General features: G+C 43.7%; 1 long non-coding RNA gene across 1 annotated transcript in view; it reads left to right on the top strand.

Moving 5' to 3' along the window:
- Positions 1–9,077: 9,077 nt before the first annotated feature.
- LOC140074507 (uncharacterized) overlaps positions 9,078–19,957 on the top strand; it is a 63,136-nt gene continuing 52,256 nt past the window's right edge. Inside the window, exons 1-3 of the long non-coding RNA XR_011849205.1 lie at positions 9,078–9,180; positions 17,651–17,716; positions 17,822–17,879. This is a non-coding gene — a long non-coding RNA (uncharacterized lncRNA). The remainder of the gene's footprint in view (positions 9,181–17,650; positions 17,717–17,821; positions 17,880–19,957) is intronic.

Below are 19,957 nucleotides of genomic sequence, written 5' to 3'. Positions count from 1 at the left end.
CGAGAAGAGTTGTTCTTTTTAGTGTCTTATTTTTAGAGTGCAGAACTTTTTTTTTATCACTCTTTAGGAAATTTTTTTTTTCAGAAAGTTTTTTCCTTTTTTTTCCCTGGTGTTTACCGTGCGGGTCCAGTGATGATTCTGTTTTATTATACAGATTGTTATGGACACGGCAATACCAAATATGTGGTGGTTTTTTTTTTTTTTGTTTTTTTTTTTTTTATGCTTTATTAAGTGTTTTTATAGGAAAGTGACATTTTAGGGGCTTATATTTTTATGTATTTATTTTTTATTTATTATAATGTGTAGGGTTTAGTGTTTTTACATGTTTTTACTTTTCCATACTTGAACTTGAACCAGCGATGCTCTGATACACTGCTCTACAATACTTTTTCATTGTAGAGCAGTGTAAACTGTCTGAGCATGCAGACTGGCAGGGACATCGGGCAGCTCCGGGGCACATGCCAGTCCTCGGAGCTGCCCAGAAGAGGATCGGATCCCCCGGTAAGCGGCGCGGGGGATCCGATCCATAGCAGGAACCTCCTCACACGCCGCGGTCATGCTTGACCGCGACGTGTAAGGGGTTAACACCCGCGATCGGAGTCGGCTCCGATCGTGGGTGTTAGAGCGCGGTGACATTGCGATTATTTCAGGGCTTGTACGTCACAATGCTGACATACAAGTCCTGATAGATGTCTCCTGTCACACAGCTACAGGTTACTGTGGGGGTCAGGCTGTGTCCTACCTCATCCCTGCAGATGCTGGACGTCTGTAGCTGCTGGAGGGGGAGCACATCATACAAGGTGCTGCTCTCTCTCCTCTGTGCTGCTCTCTGCACCTCCACAGCTTCAGGAGAAGGAGCAGAGGGTCTCCAGGGTCCATGGCCGGGGCACACAGCAGCCGCTCTGCAGGTGACCCCACTTCCGCCTCACACATCCCTCGGCACAGATCACACAGGGGGAGGAGGGGCGGCCCGGGGGAGGAGAAGGGGCTGTGCTCTGCAGGATCTGAAGACACAGCAGCCGCTCTGCAGGTGACCCCCCCCTCCTCACACATCCCGTGGCACAGATCACACAGGGGGGAGGAGGGGCGGCCGGGGGAGGAGAGGGGCCGTGCTGTGAGCTCAGACTTCACAGCAGCCGCGTTGTCTCCACTGTCTCTGCAGCCGGTGTGTCCCGGGACCAGGAGACGGGACTCAGTCTCTTGGACCAGGACAATGCAGAGCAGAGCGTGACATTCTCTTAACTTCCCGGGGCGGCGGGACACGGCTGAAAAACCGTGACAGTCCCGCCGAAAGCGGGACGGTTGGGAGGTATGCCCAGGTGTGTGACACCCTGCACCCAGTGACCTCCCCAGCAGTGGCTTCTCCTGGAGGGGATCCCCCAATGCTGGTCTCCTGTTGTGCAGAATTACAGGGGTGCAATCTCCCCCTCAGACACTTTGCAGAATTACATGGGGGACACTTGTTTGTAGTATCTGCAAACTTGTGCAAGCTTCTGCAAACTTGTGCAAACTTCTCTTGCTCTTGCTGTGAGCTCAGCGTTTTGCAGAATATTTTGTAAATAGAAGGTGATGAACTGTAAATAGAGTCTGTAGCTCCTGTCTGCAGTGTATCTAATGTATCTATTATATGTTCTAGTGCAGCGATGGCGAACCTTTTAGAACTCGAGTGCCCAAACTGCAAGCCTACACCCACTTATCTATCGCAAAGTGCCAGCATGGTAATTTAGACCAATAATACCCACAATAACACTATTTAAATGCCAAATAATACTGCCACATGATGATCATCACTATTACAACAACATAAATGGAATCATGCTTAATATTACCGTCATACAGTAATTGCTTTTAATGCAAGTGATGAACATTGGCGCCATAAAGCGATAATTATCACCGCCATACAGTGAAGATATGGCATCATGTAAAAGGACACCAATGCTACTGCTACACCAGTAGATATGCATTTCTATGCAAGTGCATTAAATCGTCAACTTGCACCATGTGTCTCTATCTCAATCACAAGAATTTAGGTTTAAGGCCCCTTTCACGCCTGTGAGTGTGATGCGCTGAACTCGCAGCATGTGCTGCCTGGATCTCCCGGCCCGAACACTGCAAACTGGACCTGAATTCAGCAGGTCAGTGCAGCTCTGGTTTGCAGCATTCGGCCCGGGCAATCCAGCGCATGCAAGTTCAGCGCATCACACTCGCAAGTGTGAAAGGGGTCTTAATCTGTCAAAATTTAGAAGGTGAAAGCAGCGCTGTGGGAGAGGGAAACAGGGGCAGGGACTGAATGTGCCAGGAAAAGTGACTCAATGAGGTCCAAATCCAACCTGGTTAAATAAAAACAAACTAGCAGGCACTGAGGGGGATGGGGAAACCTATTTAGCAAGATCTCCTCACTGGGGCAAAGTGAGTGTTGTGGGGTGGAGGGCACAAAACACTGAAATCAATTATTTAACACTTAAGCTGCTGCCTGCTTACACAGACAGCAGACAATGGAGTACCTGGCTTCCCCTGCCTGTAGTGAGGGACTGCGTTATCTTATCTTCGTTGCTGCTCTGCACTCCTTGCTGCCGGCTTCTGTCTTCCCGGGCTCAGGTTCAGTGAGGAGGAGGAGGGGGAGGGAGCAAAGAGGCAATCAGTGACCCGCTGCTGCTCCACAAGTGATGGCAGAACAGGTCAGCTGCAGCCTGCACTGGGAAGCTTACAGCCCGTCAGCTGCGGTGTGTAGCAGAGCAGAGAGTGTGTTACTCTCTGCTCTGCCTCTCCAATGCACAGAGAATCACTGGAGCTCCGGCACGTAGCAGCAGCTTGTGGTGTGGCTGGAGCTCCATTAATGAAGCACACACAGTGGAGGACCATGGCATGCGTGCCAGCAGAGAGGGCTCTGCGTGCCCTGTCTGGCACGCGTGCCATAGGTTCGCCACCACTGTTCTAGTGTCTGGCTGAGCTTTGCTGCTAGAAATTAGCTCTTCTGCAAAGGGGCTCAGTGCTTTCTTCTCAGATAACGCCACCTTCGGGCTGGAGTGTTTTTGCGCCCGTTTTTGCGCCTAAATGAAAACGTTGCAAGTGATGAATATCATTAGGCGCAGCAAAACATCTGGATTGGTTAGATAGATGAGGGAAAGCTGGTTATTTGTGCTGCGTGGCTAGTTTGGCGTTTAATCGCAAAAATGGCGCAAAAACGGTGCGCCTGAATGAAAAGGTGCAAAAATAACAGAAAAAACAAGTGATAAATGTGGCTCTTTATTTATTAATCACAAAATAGTAATCACAAAAATGGTAAAAGGGTAGCCATACAATGGAGACAATTAAAAACAGTGCATAGCCAAACAATAAAATAGCAAAATATCAAAGAAGAGGAAGTCAGTATGGGACACATAATGTAATTATCTAAATATAAAGCAGCTGAATACAAGCCTAAGCTTGTGCATAGATAGCCTCAGAGAGTCATAAACATAGTTACCATACCAGGAGAAGAGGTATACACTGTGCAAACCCGATATGTGTTTCGCCAACTTACTTTATCAAGGGGAGTGATCATTACATTATGTGTCCCTTTGATATTTTGCTCTTTTATTGTTTGGCTATGCACTGTTTTTAATTAAGTGTCTCCATTGTATGTCTACCCATTTACCATATTTGTGATTACTATTTTTGTGATTTATAAATAAAATATATCAAGTACTCATAATCATCTTGTGAATATAGTATTTATTTGGGACAATATTTTTTCGGATTTAATTCTCCCAAGTGTAGCAGTAGCCCACATGTGCATATAAAATGTTGTATGGGCGCACAGTAGAAGGAAAGGGGGATGTTTGCCTTGTAGAAGCCAAATATGACAGAAATCCTTTACATGCATTTGGAGAACCCTAGTGGTATAAGACAGGGAGAACCTGAAAAGTGACCCTAATTTTTGAACACACACCCCTTAGAGAATTTAGCAATGTGTAATATTTGTATTTAAGAGTAGCAGAGACAAAACAAAACAACGCTCATACGGTGATATTGTACAGTTTCAGATGAATAATAAAGTTGGTTGGTGCTCACCTGATGTTGTGAGCAACATAAGGCACAACTTAGTATAAGCATGTAGATTGGTGGTCGGAGGTGCAGCCGGTATCTTTATGTCCTCCAAACTCGGGGTGCTATGCCGATTTGAAGACAGGGGGATCAAAGACGGGAGTCACAGAGCAAGACCAGTAATTATCCAAGGGTTTTTATTAGTATTATAAAGACCGTATAGGTAGACACAACTCGTTTTGGGGATCAGGTGTACTCTTTTTCAAGAGAAATAGTAGTTCAGAACTTGTCAGGTTAGCAGTCTGAAGTGGTCTCTGCTCAAAAAAGTACACAAACACAAGCTACCGGCTGGCCATGTGCTTCTCATCAGTCTCTCTCCTATCTTTGCCTCTCTTGAGAGAGACTGATGAGAAAGTGACCCTTGTTTGCAAACTATATCCTGCAATGAGGGGTATAGTGATTAATATGACCTAACAATTCTAAACATAATTCCTTTTACCGAAATGAATTCACAACAATAATTGGACATTAATTGTGAATGTGTTGCGTATAAGGAGGGGACCAACTAAACTTTTGACAGATCGTCCGAAGGCACGGCCCCTGATTTCTGTCCCATGAAAGCCAGCGCAGCTGCGCCAAAAACTGCTCGCGTGAGACACAATCCCAGCGCAGGCATGGGTTAAATACCTGTCACAGCCGTGCAAATCCCGAAAACAGAGCACAGTCCAATGAAAGTGCAGTGCACGACCTTTAGTAAATAAACCTCATAGTGTCCATCCTAACTACTCTTTTGGAACAGACTCTTTTCTGAGTCCTTCCTTTAGAAGCAGTGGAATTCACCAGGAAAATGATGTCCTGGCATAACATGGAGAGGTAGGGGCCCTGTCCTTCTTGTCCAAATATTCCCTAATATCCGCCTCTTGAGAAATGGAGAAATGATACGGCATGCACATTCAAACAGCATGTAAGGGTTATACAGCACTTTTACACCATATCTTAATTTTCCATAGGGCTCTGTACGGTCTCATCACCTGATCTGACAGATCAAACACACCGTGTATTCTTTGTAAGCCAGGATGCCGTATGGCTTAGGGGTAGCAGTGGTGGTACCTCGTACAGGGGAGAGGGTACTGGAATCCCCATGAATTGTGGTCAGAACAAGGACATTGCTTTGTGCTTATATTTGACCAACACCATGTTCTGAGTGGCTTGATTTCCCCCCTTTCTAAGTGGCTTCCAAGGATTCCAGGGGACCTCAATGTTTTTTGCGCACAGTGCCGCCGAATGCTACAGAACTGAGTAATTGGAATAGTGTAACGTTGGAGTAAAAGTTATCCACATGTGGTAACCCTTATCCAGCAATGGGTGTACAGGTCGGTCAATTGGAGCTCTCTGGGAGATGGCATGATGCCACCAGACATGGCCCCTTACACTAATGATTGGTGCTGTCAGGAACAGCATCCACCTTTCCTCGATCACTGTCTTTATAGACATGGTGATCGGTATTACTGACATAAGTAAAATCACTGCTATTGGCTGGTCTGCATTGATCAGCCAATAGCAGCAATCATGAACTGGGGAAGGAGCGACGAAAACCCTCTGGTCCACGGTGCAGGATGGATAGCCATCAGGAATAGCCGCCATCTTTCCCCGATTACTTTGTCTGAACCATGTTGATAAGTCACTTATAATAATAATAATAATAATCTTTATTTATATAGCGCCATCAAATTCCGTAGCGCTTTACACATCACTTCTCTCCGAGAGGTCTAGGTATTGCTTACCTGCACATGCTAAGTGTATTACAGTCAGGTCGTGCCAGGAGCTAGGCACCTGGCTCCTGGAGCAGATCGGCAACCCCAGCAGACCCTGGGGTTTGCCAGCAGAGGATCATAGCCCCCCTACTGTAAGTGCCACAGGAGAATCCGACCCATGTCAAAAGTCCCTTACATACTATGGTCAGGAACCTCCGGTCGCGGGTGTTACAAACAGGTGTCAGCAGCTATATTCCACCTACCGCTGAGCGTAATAGTACGGCACGCATCGTTAAGTCACTTCCTGCCTCGCCGTACTATTTTGGTGTGCATCAGGAAACACTAAATAAACCATTATTGGACATCACACTTTTAGTGACCTTTCTGATGAAGCATTACCCCCACAAATTGGTGTTTGGATGCGGGCAGTAATGCTCCCCAAGAAGAGTCAGAGATGGTAATAAGCATATAAAGACTTTTGTATGTCCTGGATTAAAGCTGTGGCAGGGTTGCAAAGAGGATCTTCCAGCATGGAGGAGCTAATTAAGCATCTGGTGAAGGCTAATCTCCAACAGCAGCAAACCAGTGTCCAGCAGCAGAGAGCTCATGTGGAGGCAATGCAGGTCCAGCAGGAGACAAACCAGCTTCTGGTCCAACAGTTAGCCTGGTCCTGAACCGGTTAAATATATTTGAGAGAGTAGCTGAGAGAGTATTTGAGCAGCTATGGAGAGGGCTCCACCCGTGAGCCCTCTCCATGGACCCGCGGTATTATTATAGCGCACGTACCTAAGGGGTTAACGAGCTTAAACTTGCCTTGTGTAAACAACCAGTCCTGCTAGCACCCAATTTTATAACGGCATTTGTAGTATAGACAGATGCCACTAATGTAGGGTTTTGTGCAATATTGTCACAGGATATTTATTCTTTGGGTCGGTGCGATCACGGGGAAACTACATTTGTATAGGTTTTATAATGTTTTCCTACATTTACAAAAATTAAAACCTCCTGTACAAAAAAAAAATTGACAACTTTTTCATACCTCGGTGTACAGAGCTGTGGGTGGTGTAATTTTTTTACAATTTTTGATGACTTTTTCAATGCTTCTTTTTTTAGGACTGTATGGCCTTTTGATCACTTTTTATAGTTTTATTTATATTTTTTTAAATTGCAAAAAAGTGTCACTTTCAAATTTGGGCGCTATTTTCCGTTATGGGGTTAAAAGCAGTTATATTTTATATTATATTTTGATAGATCGGGCATTACTTAATGTGTTTATGATTTTTACTGTTTAATTATATTTATATGACTCCTGGGGAAAGGGGGGTGATTTGAATTTTTAGGTTTTATTATTTGAAATTTTTTTGTTACTATTTTTCAGACCTCCTGGGTACTTTACCCCTAGGTTGTCTGATTAATCCTACCATATTGTCACACACAGAGGTGTGGGAAGAGTCTCTTGAGGCTAAAGTCAGTGGACTCCCAGGACCACCACGGGTGATGATGATACTAGCCGCAACCCGGGAGTGGAGTCTAAGTGGACCCCTGGTCTTCACTAAAGCCCAACGGGAAGCCACCAGGTTGCTCCATGGGTGCTACTAGGCCCGCGGTGGCAGCCAAGGACACAGGGAAGGCAGGACCACGGGTAAGCAGGACCTCTGGAAGGCAGGACCTCTGGAAGGCAGGACCTCTGGAAGATAGGACCTCAGGATGGCAGGACCTCAGGATAACAGGACCACCACAGGAACCCAGGACCGCCACAGGAACAACACAGGAATCACAGAGGTGTCTGGAAGCGCACAGGAACACGAAACGCTCAGAAAACACAAAGGGCTTTTTCTTCAGTGGAAGGACTTGAAGATCAGGCAGGGGATGCTGGGAGCCACTGGATTAGGAGGACGCTGTCCCATTAAATGCAGAAGAGTCGTCGCGCGTGTGCCATAACAGCGGGCCGAAGACCACAGCCTGGAATCCGGAGAGGTAAGTGCAGGCCGAGGGGAGCGGGGACAGTGGCAACAGGCAGAGGTACGGATCATGGGTGTAACCAAGACAAGTTACCCCTCAGGACCCCTCTTCTCTTCTTCTTCAGCTTCCTCTTCTTCTTCCTCTGCTTCCACCAATTCTTCTTGGTGATGAGACACCTGAGGAGGAGAGCAGGAACAGTGAAGACTGGTGTTTGGGCCTGGCATGGAACTAGCCGAGGACATCTTGAGGACGTCTAGAACGCCTTTTGTCTGGAGGCTGGAGTCTCCCCTGGGAAACCGCAGGCTTAGGTAACTCTTGGGAAGCCACTGGAGCAGCACTGGCAAGCTGCAGAGGGGACAGCAGGGACAGTGGCAGCAGCCACGGGTGCACCCGAGATCTGTACCGAGGATCGCGGGTGTAACTGTGACACATATGCTGCCATATTACAGTATGGCAGCATATGGGAATTTTCCTCCTGTCCTCCGAGAGAGCCTTGGGTCTTCGGAAGACCCAAGGCTGTCATGGAAACCGATCGCCGCTACCCGATGACATCAGCAACGATCTTCACCAAGATGGCGGAGCCCATGCGGACATTGCCCATCTGTCAATGCTAGCATAGATTGTGGGTGTTACCGGTAAGTGTTTGCTGCAATATGCAGCAAAAGCTTTCTGGCTATGGAGAAGGCTCAGCAAGGGAGCCCTCTCCATTCACTCGCAGCTGACGCGTGACATACTATTACGTCACAAGTCGGTAAGGGGTTAGGCCGGAAACTTTCCCCAGCAGAAAACAATTATTCCACAGTAGAAAGAGAATGTATGGCCATTAAGTGGGTATAAGATTCCTTGAGGTGTTACCTACTGGGCAGAAAGTTCAGATCAGTCCCAGATCATGCCCCACTGAAGTGTATAAGAAGCGAAACTGGGAATAATTCCCAGATAAGATGCTTGTTTTTTTGCATTACAGGACATCAGGTTTAATGTGGAACACAGAGTAGGCACATTGCATGGGTGCACTGTTTGCTGGTTAAAGGTGCCTAGCCCCTTCATCTTTGGGCAAAGGAAGGGGGTATGTGACAAGGCACAATATATCGTGGTTGATGGCCAATAACTATCACTAAAGTGCCTGGCCTCAGTGAAATACGCAGCTAATCTTTGTCAGTAACTTTAGGTTGCTAACCCTTGTTTAAAGGTAGTATAGCTGCTTGCTGCAGTTGATCCAGGCCGGCTTTTACTGGAGTAGTCTGAGAGCTGGGTGGGATGACTACTCCCATGTATCCAGGCCAGGTGTTGCTTTGCATTTATTAGCCAGGAGGTTCAGAAAAGCTGGGAGTGTGTGGCTCCCAGCCTGTAGTGTTGGCCTGGTGTTTTTCTCCTGCTGTTGTCTCAGGACTGGGTCAGAGACGCTGGAGGACTCTGCTGTAACTTTATAGACTGTATGGTAAGGATAACATGTCTTAAGTTAAAGCCTTTTGCCTGAAGAAAAGTGAACTTTATGTTATGCCTTCATTTTGCACCCTGCTGAAGAAAGCTGTCTATTTTCATTAGTGACTTTGTTTTAATCCTTTAAAGACCTGGCCCTTTTTTGTTTTTTTTATTTTTTACTCCCCATAATAAAAAATCTATAACTTTTTAATTTTTTTTTTTACAGCATGTTTTGACATCTGCATAACAAATAGCATTTCATAGTGATGGTATTTATTATTCCATGCCATGTACTGGGAAGCGGGGGGAAAAAATTCTAAATGCAATTGGTGAAAAAAAACGCATTTGCACCGTTTTCTTGTGGGCTTGGATATTACGGCTTTCACTGTATGCCACAAGTGACATGTCTACTTTAATCTTTTAGGTTGGAGCGATTTTATGTTTTATGAAAACATAAAACCTATACAAATTTGGTATAAATTTACATTTACAAAAATTAAAACCTCCTGTACAATTTTTTTTTTTTTTTTTTTTTTTTTTTTTAATTTTGCCATCTTCTGGCACTAATAACTTTTTTTTTTTTTTTTACTTTGGTGTAAATTTATTTGCGACTTTCGATGAAGTTTTCAATGCTACCATTTTTAGGACTGTATGACCTTTTGATCACTTTTTTTTTTTTAGATTTTTTTTTTTTTTTTTTTTTTTTTTTTCAAATGGCCATTTTTCGCTATGGGTTAAATTCTGTGAAAAAAAATTATTATATTTTGATCGGGCATTTCTAAGGAAAGGAGGGGTGACTTAAATTTGTAGGGTATTTTTAAATAAGTTTTTAAACTTTTTTTAAAATTTTAACTTTTACTATTTTTCAGACCCCCCCCAAGGTACGTTAACCCTAGGTTGTCCGATTGATACTGCCATTCTACTGTGTGGCAGCATAATGGGATTTTCCTCCTCATTCATTACAATGTGCTTATCGCATATTGTAATGAATGGATTAAAATGAGACAGCCTTGGGTCTCCGGAAGACCCGAGGTGGTCATAGCAACAGATCGCCGCTCCCCGATGTCACCGGGAGCCACCATCTCCAACAAGATGCAGCTTTGCCGGCGGCAATGTGCAGGTTAACACCTGTAATCAGTGGTAGCAGAAATCACGTCTGTTACCGGTAAATCTTTGCTGCGATATATATCAGCCTGTGAGCCCTCTCCATGCACCCGCAGCTGACCCGTGACATGCTATTACTTCCATTAAAGGGTTAAATAAACCTTCCATTATTGGTCATTACAAGTAGTCCCCGGGTTACGTACAAGATGGGTTCCATAGGTTTATTCTTAAATTGGGTTTATTCTTAAGTTAAATTTGTATGTAAGTCGTAACTGTATATTTTATAATGGTCGATCCATTTGCCCCAGTGTCAATTTGAGTTTCAAAATTTTTTTTGCTGTAATTGGATTAAGGATTATCTATAAAGATTCATTACAGACAGTTTCCAGCTGATCATTTCAGTCTGGGACTATAGTAAAGCATCCAGAGAGCTTCACAGTGGGCCGAGGGGTCAGTCTTTAACTAGGGGTTGTCTGTAAGTCTGGTGTCCTTAAGACAGGAAGGGCCTGTACTGTTTTGGTGACCTTTGTGATGAAGCATAACCCCCACAACACCTATGTAGATAGTGCATTGAAAACCAGATGTTTGCAGCTAGAATAGTCATTTACCACATGAACAATGTATATAGTGTATTTATGATTCCTTTAATGTTCGCCTGATAGAAAATGGGGCACATTTACTAAGATCAGTGCAAACTGCACTGTATGCAGTGTGCCTGTGTAGTATGCAGATGGTGCCAGGTTTAGGATTTCTGGCACTTGTTCTTCATGAATCTGCACAGCTCCACTTTCTGGTGCGCCTTTAATACGGTGCGTGTGAAAAATCTGGCGCACTGTCCAACTGAGCACAGAAACGCCCTCTTCAGTGCAGAAATTTGTGTAGTGCAGATGCATTTTTAAATACCTATGCAAGCAGTTTGCACTAGAAAGAATGTGCAAAGTCTGACAGAAAACTGTCGCACAGAGCTTAGTAAATAGGCCCTAAAGTATTTTTCTTAGAATTTTCCTTATTTTTGTAAGTGACCCCATGGCACATGCTAATGTTTAGATCACATAGGTCATTGATGGCAAACCTTTTACAGACCAAGAGCCCAAACTACAACCAAAATCCCCTTATTTAGCGTGAAGTGCCAGCATGGAATATTATACTGTAACTTATTGCTACCTGTTCTTCCACATCTTTCAATTGTATCGGTACCTTGACTCCACCAATATAGTTGACGGAAGGAAAATTCAAACTATCATTGTAGCCTCTGTCCAGGGCCTCTGTACAGGGAGAGCAGTGGGTCCAGCAGGAGGACTTCCAAAGATATTGCAGTTCTGTCAACACCTTTTTACTATCCCTGCAGTTCCAAACAGCCAAGAAAGTGTTGCTTTAAAATAGCAGCATCTCTTAAGTTGCCTGGGAAAATTCAGTGTTGGGTGAACTCTGTCCTGGGGTGATGGCCTGAGTGCCCGCAGAAAGTGCTGAGTACCACCTCAGGCACCCGTGCCATTGGTTCACCACCACTGATATAGGTGCTGTTGTCAGAGAACATTGTGCTTTAATACTCAGATTCTAAAGGTACTATTGTCAGAGAATAGCTTGCAGTAGTACCTAGATCCTAAAGGTGCTATCACTGTATAGTTGGCACTGCAGGTCTTTTAAAAAGAGGCAAACAGGAATTAAGGGACTGGGACACCATGGTGGTGGTGATGGAGCTGGTGTTTTGGGTCACATTTTGGCCTGAGTCCGCGTTCCAAACCGAATTCTGTTGCTAAATTCAGACAAACCCATAATGTAGCATATCAGTTCATTTTAGTATGTAAAGCATAGAACAGACTTTTCCTGCCGATCGCCGTTAGCGGCTTCAAAAAGATGGCGGCGCATGGGCGCCCCACATACTGGCATATTGTAGTATGGAAGTATATGATTGGATCGATCGACAACCTAGGGTTAAAGTACCCTAGGGAGTCTGAAAAATAGTATAAGTTAAGGTAAAAAAAAAGTTTAAAAAAAATTAATAACAATAAAAAAACTAAAATTTCAAGTCACCCTCCCTTTCCATAGAGCTGACATAAATATTAATAAGCAGTAAAAATCATAAACACATTAGGTATCACGGGGTCCGAAAATGCCTGATCTATCAAAATATAATAACGGTTTTTCACTGCGTTAACCCTGTAATGGAAAATATCGCCCAAAGTCGAAAATGGCACTTTTTTGCCATTTTGAAAAATATTAAAAGATCAAAAGGTAATCAAAAGGTCGTACAGTCCTAAAAATGATAGCAATGAAAACGCCATCCAAAGTTGCAAAAAATGACACCACCCACAGCTCCGTACACTAAAGTATGAAAAAGTTATTGGCGCCAATAATGGCAATTTAAAAAAAAATGTTTTGTACAGGAGGTTTTAATTTTTGTAAATGTATGAGAACATTATAAAACCTATACAAATCTGGTGTCCCCGTAATTACACCGACCCAAAGAATAAAGTAGACATGTCATTTGGGGGGTATAGTGAAATCCATAAAATCAAAGCCCACAAGAATATGTCGCAAATGCGTTTTTTTTTTCTGCATTTTCACTGCATTTGGAATTTTTTTTTTCCCGCTTCTGAGTACACGACATGGAATATTAAATACCTTCACTATGAGGTGCAATTTGTTATGCAGAAAATAAGCCGTCACACAGCTCTACAGATCACAAGTGGGTCTGACAGGGTCCCAGGTACCCCAGTCGGACCCCTCTTCACTCCTATAGATGAATGGAGCAGACGGCTGCGCATGCAGAGATGGCCGAGCGCAGCACTTCATAGAAATCCGTCAGCTTCTTAGAGATGAATGGAGCAGAACGGTCCATTCATCTCTGGGAACAACGGGGGGGTCGATGGGAGTCCAATGTCCACCTATTCTCATGATCTCGTCAGGTCTCATCACGGAGACCACCACAGAGCAGCAAGTTGGACCTTATTCTGTGGATAGGGCCTAACTTGATTAGTGGGAAAACCCCTTTAAGGCTACATTCACACTACGACACGGCAGGCACACAGTGGTGCCCGGGAGAGGAGAAGGGGGTGAGCGCTTCTCATCCCCGCCCCTCTCCATGGTGATACATGGCGCACTGTTCCATAATACAGGGTGAGATAGGACATGTCTCATCTCATTCCATACCGCTCTGTGCGCCTGTTGCTAACCTTTGGGGGACATATATATATATAGTACAAAAAACATTATAGCAGCACTCAATAATGGAAAAATAACACTCAGCTTGGCTTGGCACATGCTGGAATAAAATGGTACGTTTTTGACCACATTGAATCTCGGAGTGCTGCCATTTTTCTAAATATATATATTACAGTTGTATGAAAGTAGCCTAAGGGTGTATTTCCACAGTTGATTTTTGTATGCATTTTGAAATGCACGTTTCGGAATGCATGCATCTTAAACACATTTGTTTTGCATGTTATCGTTAGTTGGGTTTTTTAAATTTTCTAAGCTCCTGGAACCCATGGAAAAACAACAACATGAGTTCCCCTATATCAGTGGCGGCAAACCTGTGGCACTGGTGCTAGAGGTGGCGCTCAGAGCGCTCTGTGTGGGCACCCAGGCCATCACCCCAGCACAGAGTTTCTACACAGGACTGAAAACCTCCTCCTGCGGGTCCTGGCCACCCAGGATTTGCTGTGGTTAAAGCTGCACATCGTTAGCTGGATGGGACTACAGGAGGAGGAAGGAGGTGCTGCCAAGGCTGTTATTCGAGCTCCTGCTCTGGGCCCTGCAGTTCTTCCCGTTCAGGCATGCTTTAATTGCCATGTTGGCACTTTGCTTTTAAATAAGTGGGTTTGGTTGTAGTTTGGGCACTCGGTCTCTAAAAGGTTCACCATCACTGCCCTATATTTTACTTTTTCAGCCAGATACAACCAGCAGCAGCAGCCTGGCAGTACCAGGGCAGGATGGAGCCATATATTTGGCCCTTCCTGGCCCAGAAAAAACAGTCTGCTGCCGCCTCAGGGCCAGACCACCAGTGTAGATGGTCTGTTCCTGCAGGCACTCGGCTCTTCCCGACACCCCTGGTGGCGGTGGGTGCCGAGGTAATTGTTTGGGGGTTATTGGTCAACACTAAGCCCCAGCCTTGGTTGCAATCTGTAAGATAGCGAATATTACTAAGGCTGCATGGTGGTAACAATTTAAAAAAAAAAAAAAACACACACACACACACAATTTTTTTTTTTTAATAGAAATTATAAAATGGTCAAGGGATCTGGGCGAGTTTTAAACTGTAATAAAATCCACTTGTTATTTAATCCATAAGTTCCAGGAGCCTGCAAATAAATTAAAATACATTAATATGCATAATATAAAAACTACTCACCTGTCCTCAAATTCTTACAGTGCTACCCTACTCATTGGAAGCAGCAAGAATAGGGACTTATAAATATCAAATAATCTCCCTAAAAGAGGCGTAGTTTTCCTAATCCCATCTTGGAAACTTTGCATATTTTCCTCGAGTCCCTGCTCTCTCTATTTCCATGTGACGTGCCACCATGTGATTGGCCAAATTTAATGATTGCATCTAGATCTTTAATTAAATATTGCATAGCATAAATAACTGTTAATGTTGCATATAGTGGCATATATATATTTTCTCAGTTTGGATGTGAGTTTTATTGGGAAATTTGTATGTACTCATTTGTGTAAACATTCTGTGTTTGCCAAAAAGTTGCATGAAGGTGGCAGAGGGTGTTGATCCTAGCACAAGTACTTCTTCATGCAACCTTGCACCTGATGAACTTTCTGGTTCCTTACAGACATCAGCAACGTCTCCTGAATTTTTACATGTTCCTGAAGAACAAAGTTCTGAAGACATATTTGCAGAGGTGTTATCTACTACATCAACATCAGGAATGGACATGATTTCGGTTCCAGAAGAAGCTGAACTGGAACACAGTGCAACTGAGGTGGAGCTTGATCTGCGGCCTGGATCCAGTTTGGACTTTAAGCCTACACTATTGCAAGATCCGGATCTTGAATGGACATGAACAGAAACCTAAGAGATTTCCTTGTATTGCATGGTCCACAGCAGGTGAAATATTTTAGATATCCCAAGGATGGAAGTAAACGAAGCTTTGACCGCTCGCATTATAATCGTGAACTTCCCAACAAGGAGATAACAGAAATTCAGTGGCTCATGTATTCAGCAAGCAAAGATGCTGTTTATTGCTTTTGCTGCAAAAATTTTACCTTCTCGATTTATTATAGCTGTTATGTGTTTACTGGTACAAGTGATTGGAGGAACTTGGTTAGAAATTTAGCGACCCACGAAAAACCGATTACCATGAAAGAGCATTCCAGAAATGGAAAGATCTTGAGACAAGATTGCAGATGAACCTAACAATCGAAGATCAAAATAAAGTAGTTATTGAAGCTGAAACATCACTGGCAAAATGTTTTGAAAAGATTGATTGTGCTTGTTAAAAAACTGGCTGTGCAAAACTTAGCTTTCTGTGAGACATCCAACAAATTATTTTAAAAATAATGGAAACTTCCTGAAATAAGCGAATTTGATGAGGTCATGGAGAAACCAATCATGAAACTTAAAATCATTAGCTTGGAAGTGGAATTCAGAACGAGATGATCAAATTACTGGCACAACAAGTAAGGCAGAAGATCTTAGCACAGCTGCATTTTGCAAAATATTACTCGGTTATCTTCAGCTGCACTCCTGACATTGGCCACAGAGAACAGATGACTTTAATGGTGCACTTTTTTCGATTGCAGGAAAGTGATACCACTGTAGTGACGATTAAAGAGCACTTCTTGAGTTTTATTGAAATGGAAAGCACAACAGGTGCCGAAATGACAAGTGTCCTTCAACATCTGGAAAAACTTGGAATTGACTTCAAAGATATGCGAGGTCAGGGCTACGATAACGGCGCCAATATGAAAGGCAAAATCAGCGGTGTCCAGGCTCGTGTGCGGGAACTAAATCCTTTTTTGTACCTTGCAGCTTATATTTATTGAACCTTGTGGTCAGTGATGCTGCATATACTTGTGTGGGAGCTGTGGATTTCTTTATTGTGATTCAAAGCCTTTACATGTGGTTTTGTTTTTTTTGTTTTTTTTTTTCCTGCATCTACTTAACGATGGAACATACTAAAGCAAAATTTGGCAGCTTCACAACAATATCTAACCCTAAAACCAATGAGTACTACACGCTGGGAAAGCTGAATAGATGCTGTGCAGGCTGTCAGGAACCAGTTGCCAAAAATAGATGATGCCTTGACTGCAGTTATGGAGGATACTACCTTGACAGGCACAGCTCACTCAAAGATTGTTGCAGAGGCTAGAGGAATTTAACAAAAAGAGCACAGAATTTAAATTTGTTTTGTGGTCTTGTACTGTGATTTGATATTTTATTTGAAATAAACCTCGCTAGCAAAAGACTCCAAGGCATTGAAATGGACATTTCTGGAGTTATAGAACAATTTGAGAAAACCAAATTGTACCTTCAAGAATATCATTCGGATGCAAAGAAATAAGCAGAAGAATGGAATGTTTATGGAGATTTCCCAGCAGTCTAAGGAAGAAAAGGCAGCAGAAGACTATTTGATTATGAGGCCGTGAATGAACAGCTCACAGATCCAAAGGAAGTTTTCAAAGTTCAGTTCTTCTATCAGATTTTAGATTGTGCAATCCAGTCAGTAGAGCAACGTTTTTTCCAGCTTCGAGAGCACAGCAATGTCTTTGGGGTTCTGTAAAAAATGCCCCAAATACAAGATTGGACAGTGGAAGAAATCAACATCCATTGCAATAAGTTAGGAGAAATTCTTGCACATGACAATCAACGGGATATTGATGCAGCAGATTTATGCCACTAAAATCTGTCTCCAGATACAATTATTGGGAATGTATTACACCCAAGAGTGTTTTAGAGTATATTGCGAAAACAAAAATGACCAGCATATTTCCAAATGTCTGCATCGCCCTTCGCATTCTCCTTACACTTCCAATAACCGTTGCAAGTGGTAAGCGCAGCTTTTCCAAATTAAAGCTCATCAAATCATATTTACGGTCAACTATGACATAAGAAAAACTCATTGGCCTAGCCACAATATCCATTGAGCATGAACTTGCCCAAGAATTGGACCTGAATGAAGCAATACGTACATTTGCTTCTCAGAAGGTAAGAAGAGCAACTGTATTTTAACATATTGTTGAAGTTTCAAGTTCTGGTTTGTGTTTCAATTTATCAAGTTTATGCTGTTGAGTTTTTATGATCCAGAGAGAGGGTAACCATTTACGTCTTCCTGTTACTTTGTAGTGTATTGTATATGCAATGCATTTTTCTTTTCAAGATCAAAATCCTGATTATTTGTCAATAATTTTTGTCTTTATTATAGTTTCAAGTATTTGATTGCTTAAAGTTGCAAGAAAAAAGTTTAAAAAGTCTTCATCCAGATATCCTGGTAAGTTATTATTTTACTATTTAAATTCTCTATTTATTTGCAGTTTCAAGTTTTGCCTAGTATACAGGAAGTGGTAACATCAAATATTTTCTGTCTTCATTATAGTTATATGGCCGTCTAAGTGCAATATTTTGCTGAAAGAAGCTGGATATACATTTTTCTGGTAAGTTATCATTTCTCTACTTATAGCTGTGTCAATATTCACATTTAACTGTCATATCATGCATCATTATATGTAAATGTTTAATTTGACTGTGGATGATTCAGTACTAGGCTACAAGGACTTTTTTCCTCTTATGCGGGAAGTGGGGGGGCAGCATTTTGATTTTCACGTTAGGCGGCAAAAAGGCTAGAATTGGCCCTGAGCACAACCCCTCGTTTTCGTGATCTGTGGTGGTCTGTCATCTCTGGTGGTTTCGTGATCTGTGGTGGTCAAAAATGGGTGACTTTTTTTCCAGCTGAGAGGGAGGAACAACTGGCATACTAGAGAGAAATAATGTGCACACAATTGGCCGCTGCCTATGTGCACCATTGTCCATCCTCTGTCAGGTCTGACCGGGGGATTCCTGGCAGTCATCGCTCACATACTATTGCTATGGCTGCTGTGGGGGGCTGGGGAGTAGGAGCAGTAGCAGCTCCATCAGCAGCAGCTTAAGTCTGGATTCCTTATTGAGCAACTTCCTGCACCCGCCTAGTGAGGAGGGTAGCCGCCGCCACCAGCAGCAGCAGGACATGGAGTGGACCATGCACCAGCAGGTGGTGGCCTACTTGGACACTACTTTACCACCTCAGGTAGAGGATCCCATGGACTACTCGGCAGCCAAATTTGATGCGTGGCTGCAACTTGCCGAGTTTTCAGTAGAGAAATCTGTCCTGCCCAGCCAGTAGTGTGGCATCAGAGCGGGTGTTCAGTGCAGCGGGGGCCATCGTTACCCCCAGGAGAACCCGCTTGTCCACCTACAATGTGGAGAGACCTTGACCTTTGTCAAGATGAATCCGGCTTGGATCGGACAGAATTTCAACTCGCCAATACCTAATGCATCTGATGCTGCCACCCGCTTGATGCCACACATCGGCTGCGAATTTCTCCATCTCCTCCTTCTTCCATCTTTACCAGGGACTGGAATTGTTTGCCACCTCCACACTCTATCATTGTGCCACTCTGTGGGCTCCTGCTGCTGCTAACGGCACCTCCACATTATATCATTGTGCCACTCTGCAGCCTACTCATGCTGCTGTCAACTGACCGCTGTTTCCCTGGAACAACCTGTGATTTCCATAATGTTTTCACCCTTCATCACTCTGACATTGATGGTGAACCTTTTGGAGATAGAGTGCCCAAAGTACAACCAAAAGCCACTTATATGTTGCAAAGTGCCAAGATGACACTAAGCAGTAACTTATTGATCCCTGCTGTATCTCAGGTTTCAATCGTATCGGTGTCCTGAGTTCAACAATACAATAGAAAGATGATGGTGAATTGGATTCAGGGTTCTATGAAGAGGAACAATCAGGGTTCCAAGAGCATGCTCTCCAACAATCTCTGTCCACACTCTTGTTCCTCCTGTAGCCTTGGCAGCCAAGGTTGTTGCTTTAAAATGGCGCTGAGCATAGCACACCGTGGGCTGTATTGGCCCGCAGGAGGAAGCCCTGAGTCCTGTCTGGCAAACTCTATGTTGGGGTTAAGGCCTGGGTGCCCATAGAAAGGCCTCAGAGTGCCACCTCTCGCACCCGTGTCATAGGTTCGCCACCACTGCTCTATGATGTTGCCACTATGTTTAGTTTCTCCCTTCATTTCATCTCTGTTTTGGATCAACTCCTGTTTGTTTTTTGCTTTAACAATACTGATGATGGATTATTGACCGTTTGAAAGCTGACACTGCCAATGAAGGGCAAAATGATCAGTGACGTCAATGCAGAATTACTGCCGACACCCTCTGCACTCTTTTGGGGGGTTTCTACATGTATCAGGGTTTAACAGAACAGGTTCTGTCAATCTATGGAATCATCTGATGTCAGTCTAAAAAGAGTGCACTCTTTGATGTTATGGTGGGATCTTGGCCCTCAGCTCAGTCTTTTTGAGCTGGCACAGACATTACCTTGTCAGGCTGCGCAAGCCTACTGTTGACGGGGCAGCGCAAAACCGCCAATACACTCTTCTCTCAGACACTCCAAATTATTTGAGTCTGCGTGCACGTTTTGGTAAGAAAAGACAGAAAAGACTCAGATTCTGTTTAGTCT

The sequence above is a fragment of the Engystomops pustulosus genome, chromosome 8, assembly GCF_040894005.1.
Source record: "Engystomops pustulosus chromosome 8, aEngPut4.maternal, whole genome shotgun sequence".
In the NCBI taxonomy this organism is placed as follows: Eukaryota; Metazoa; Chordata; class Amphibia; order Anura; family Leptodactylidae; genus Engystomops; species Engystomops pustulosus.
Note: the sequence above shows the minus strand (reverse complement) of the source record. Positions and strands in the feature narration are given on the sequence as shown.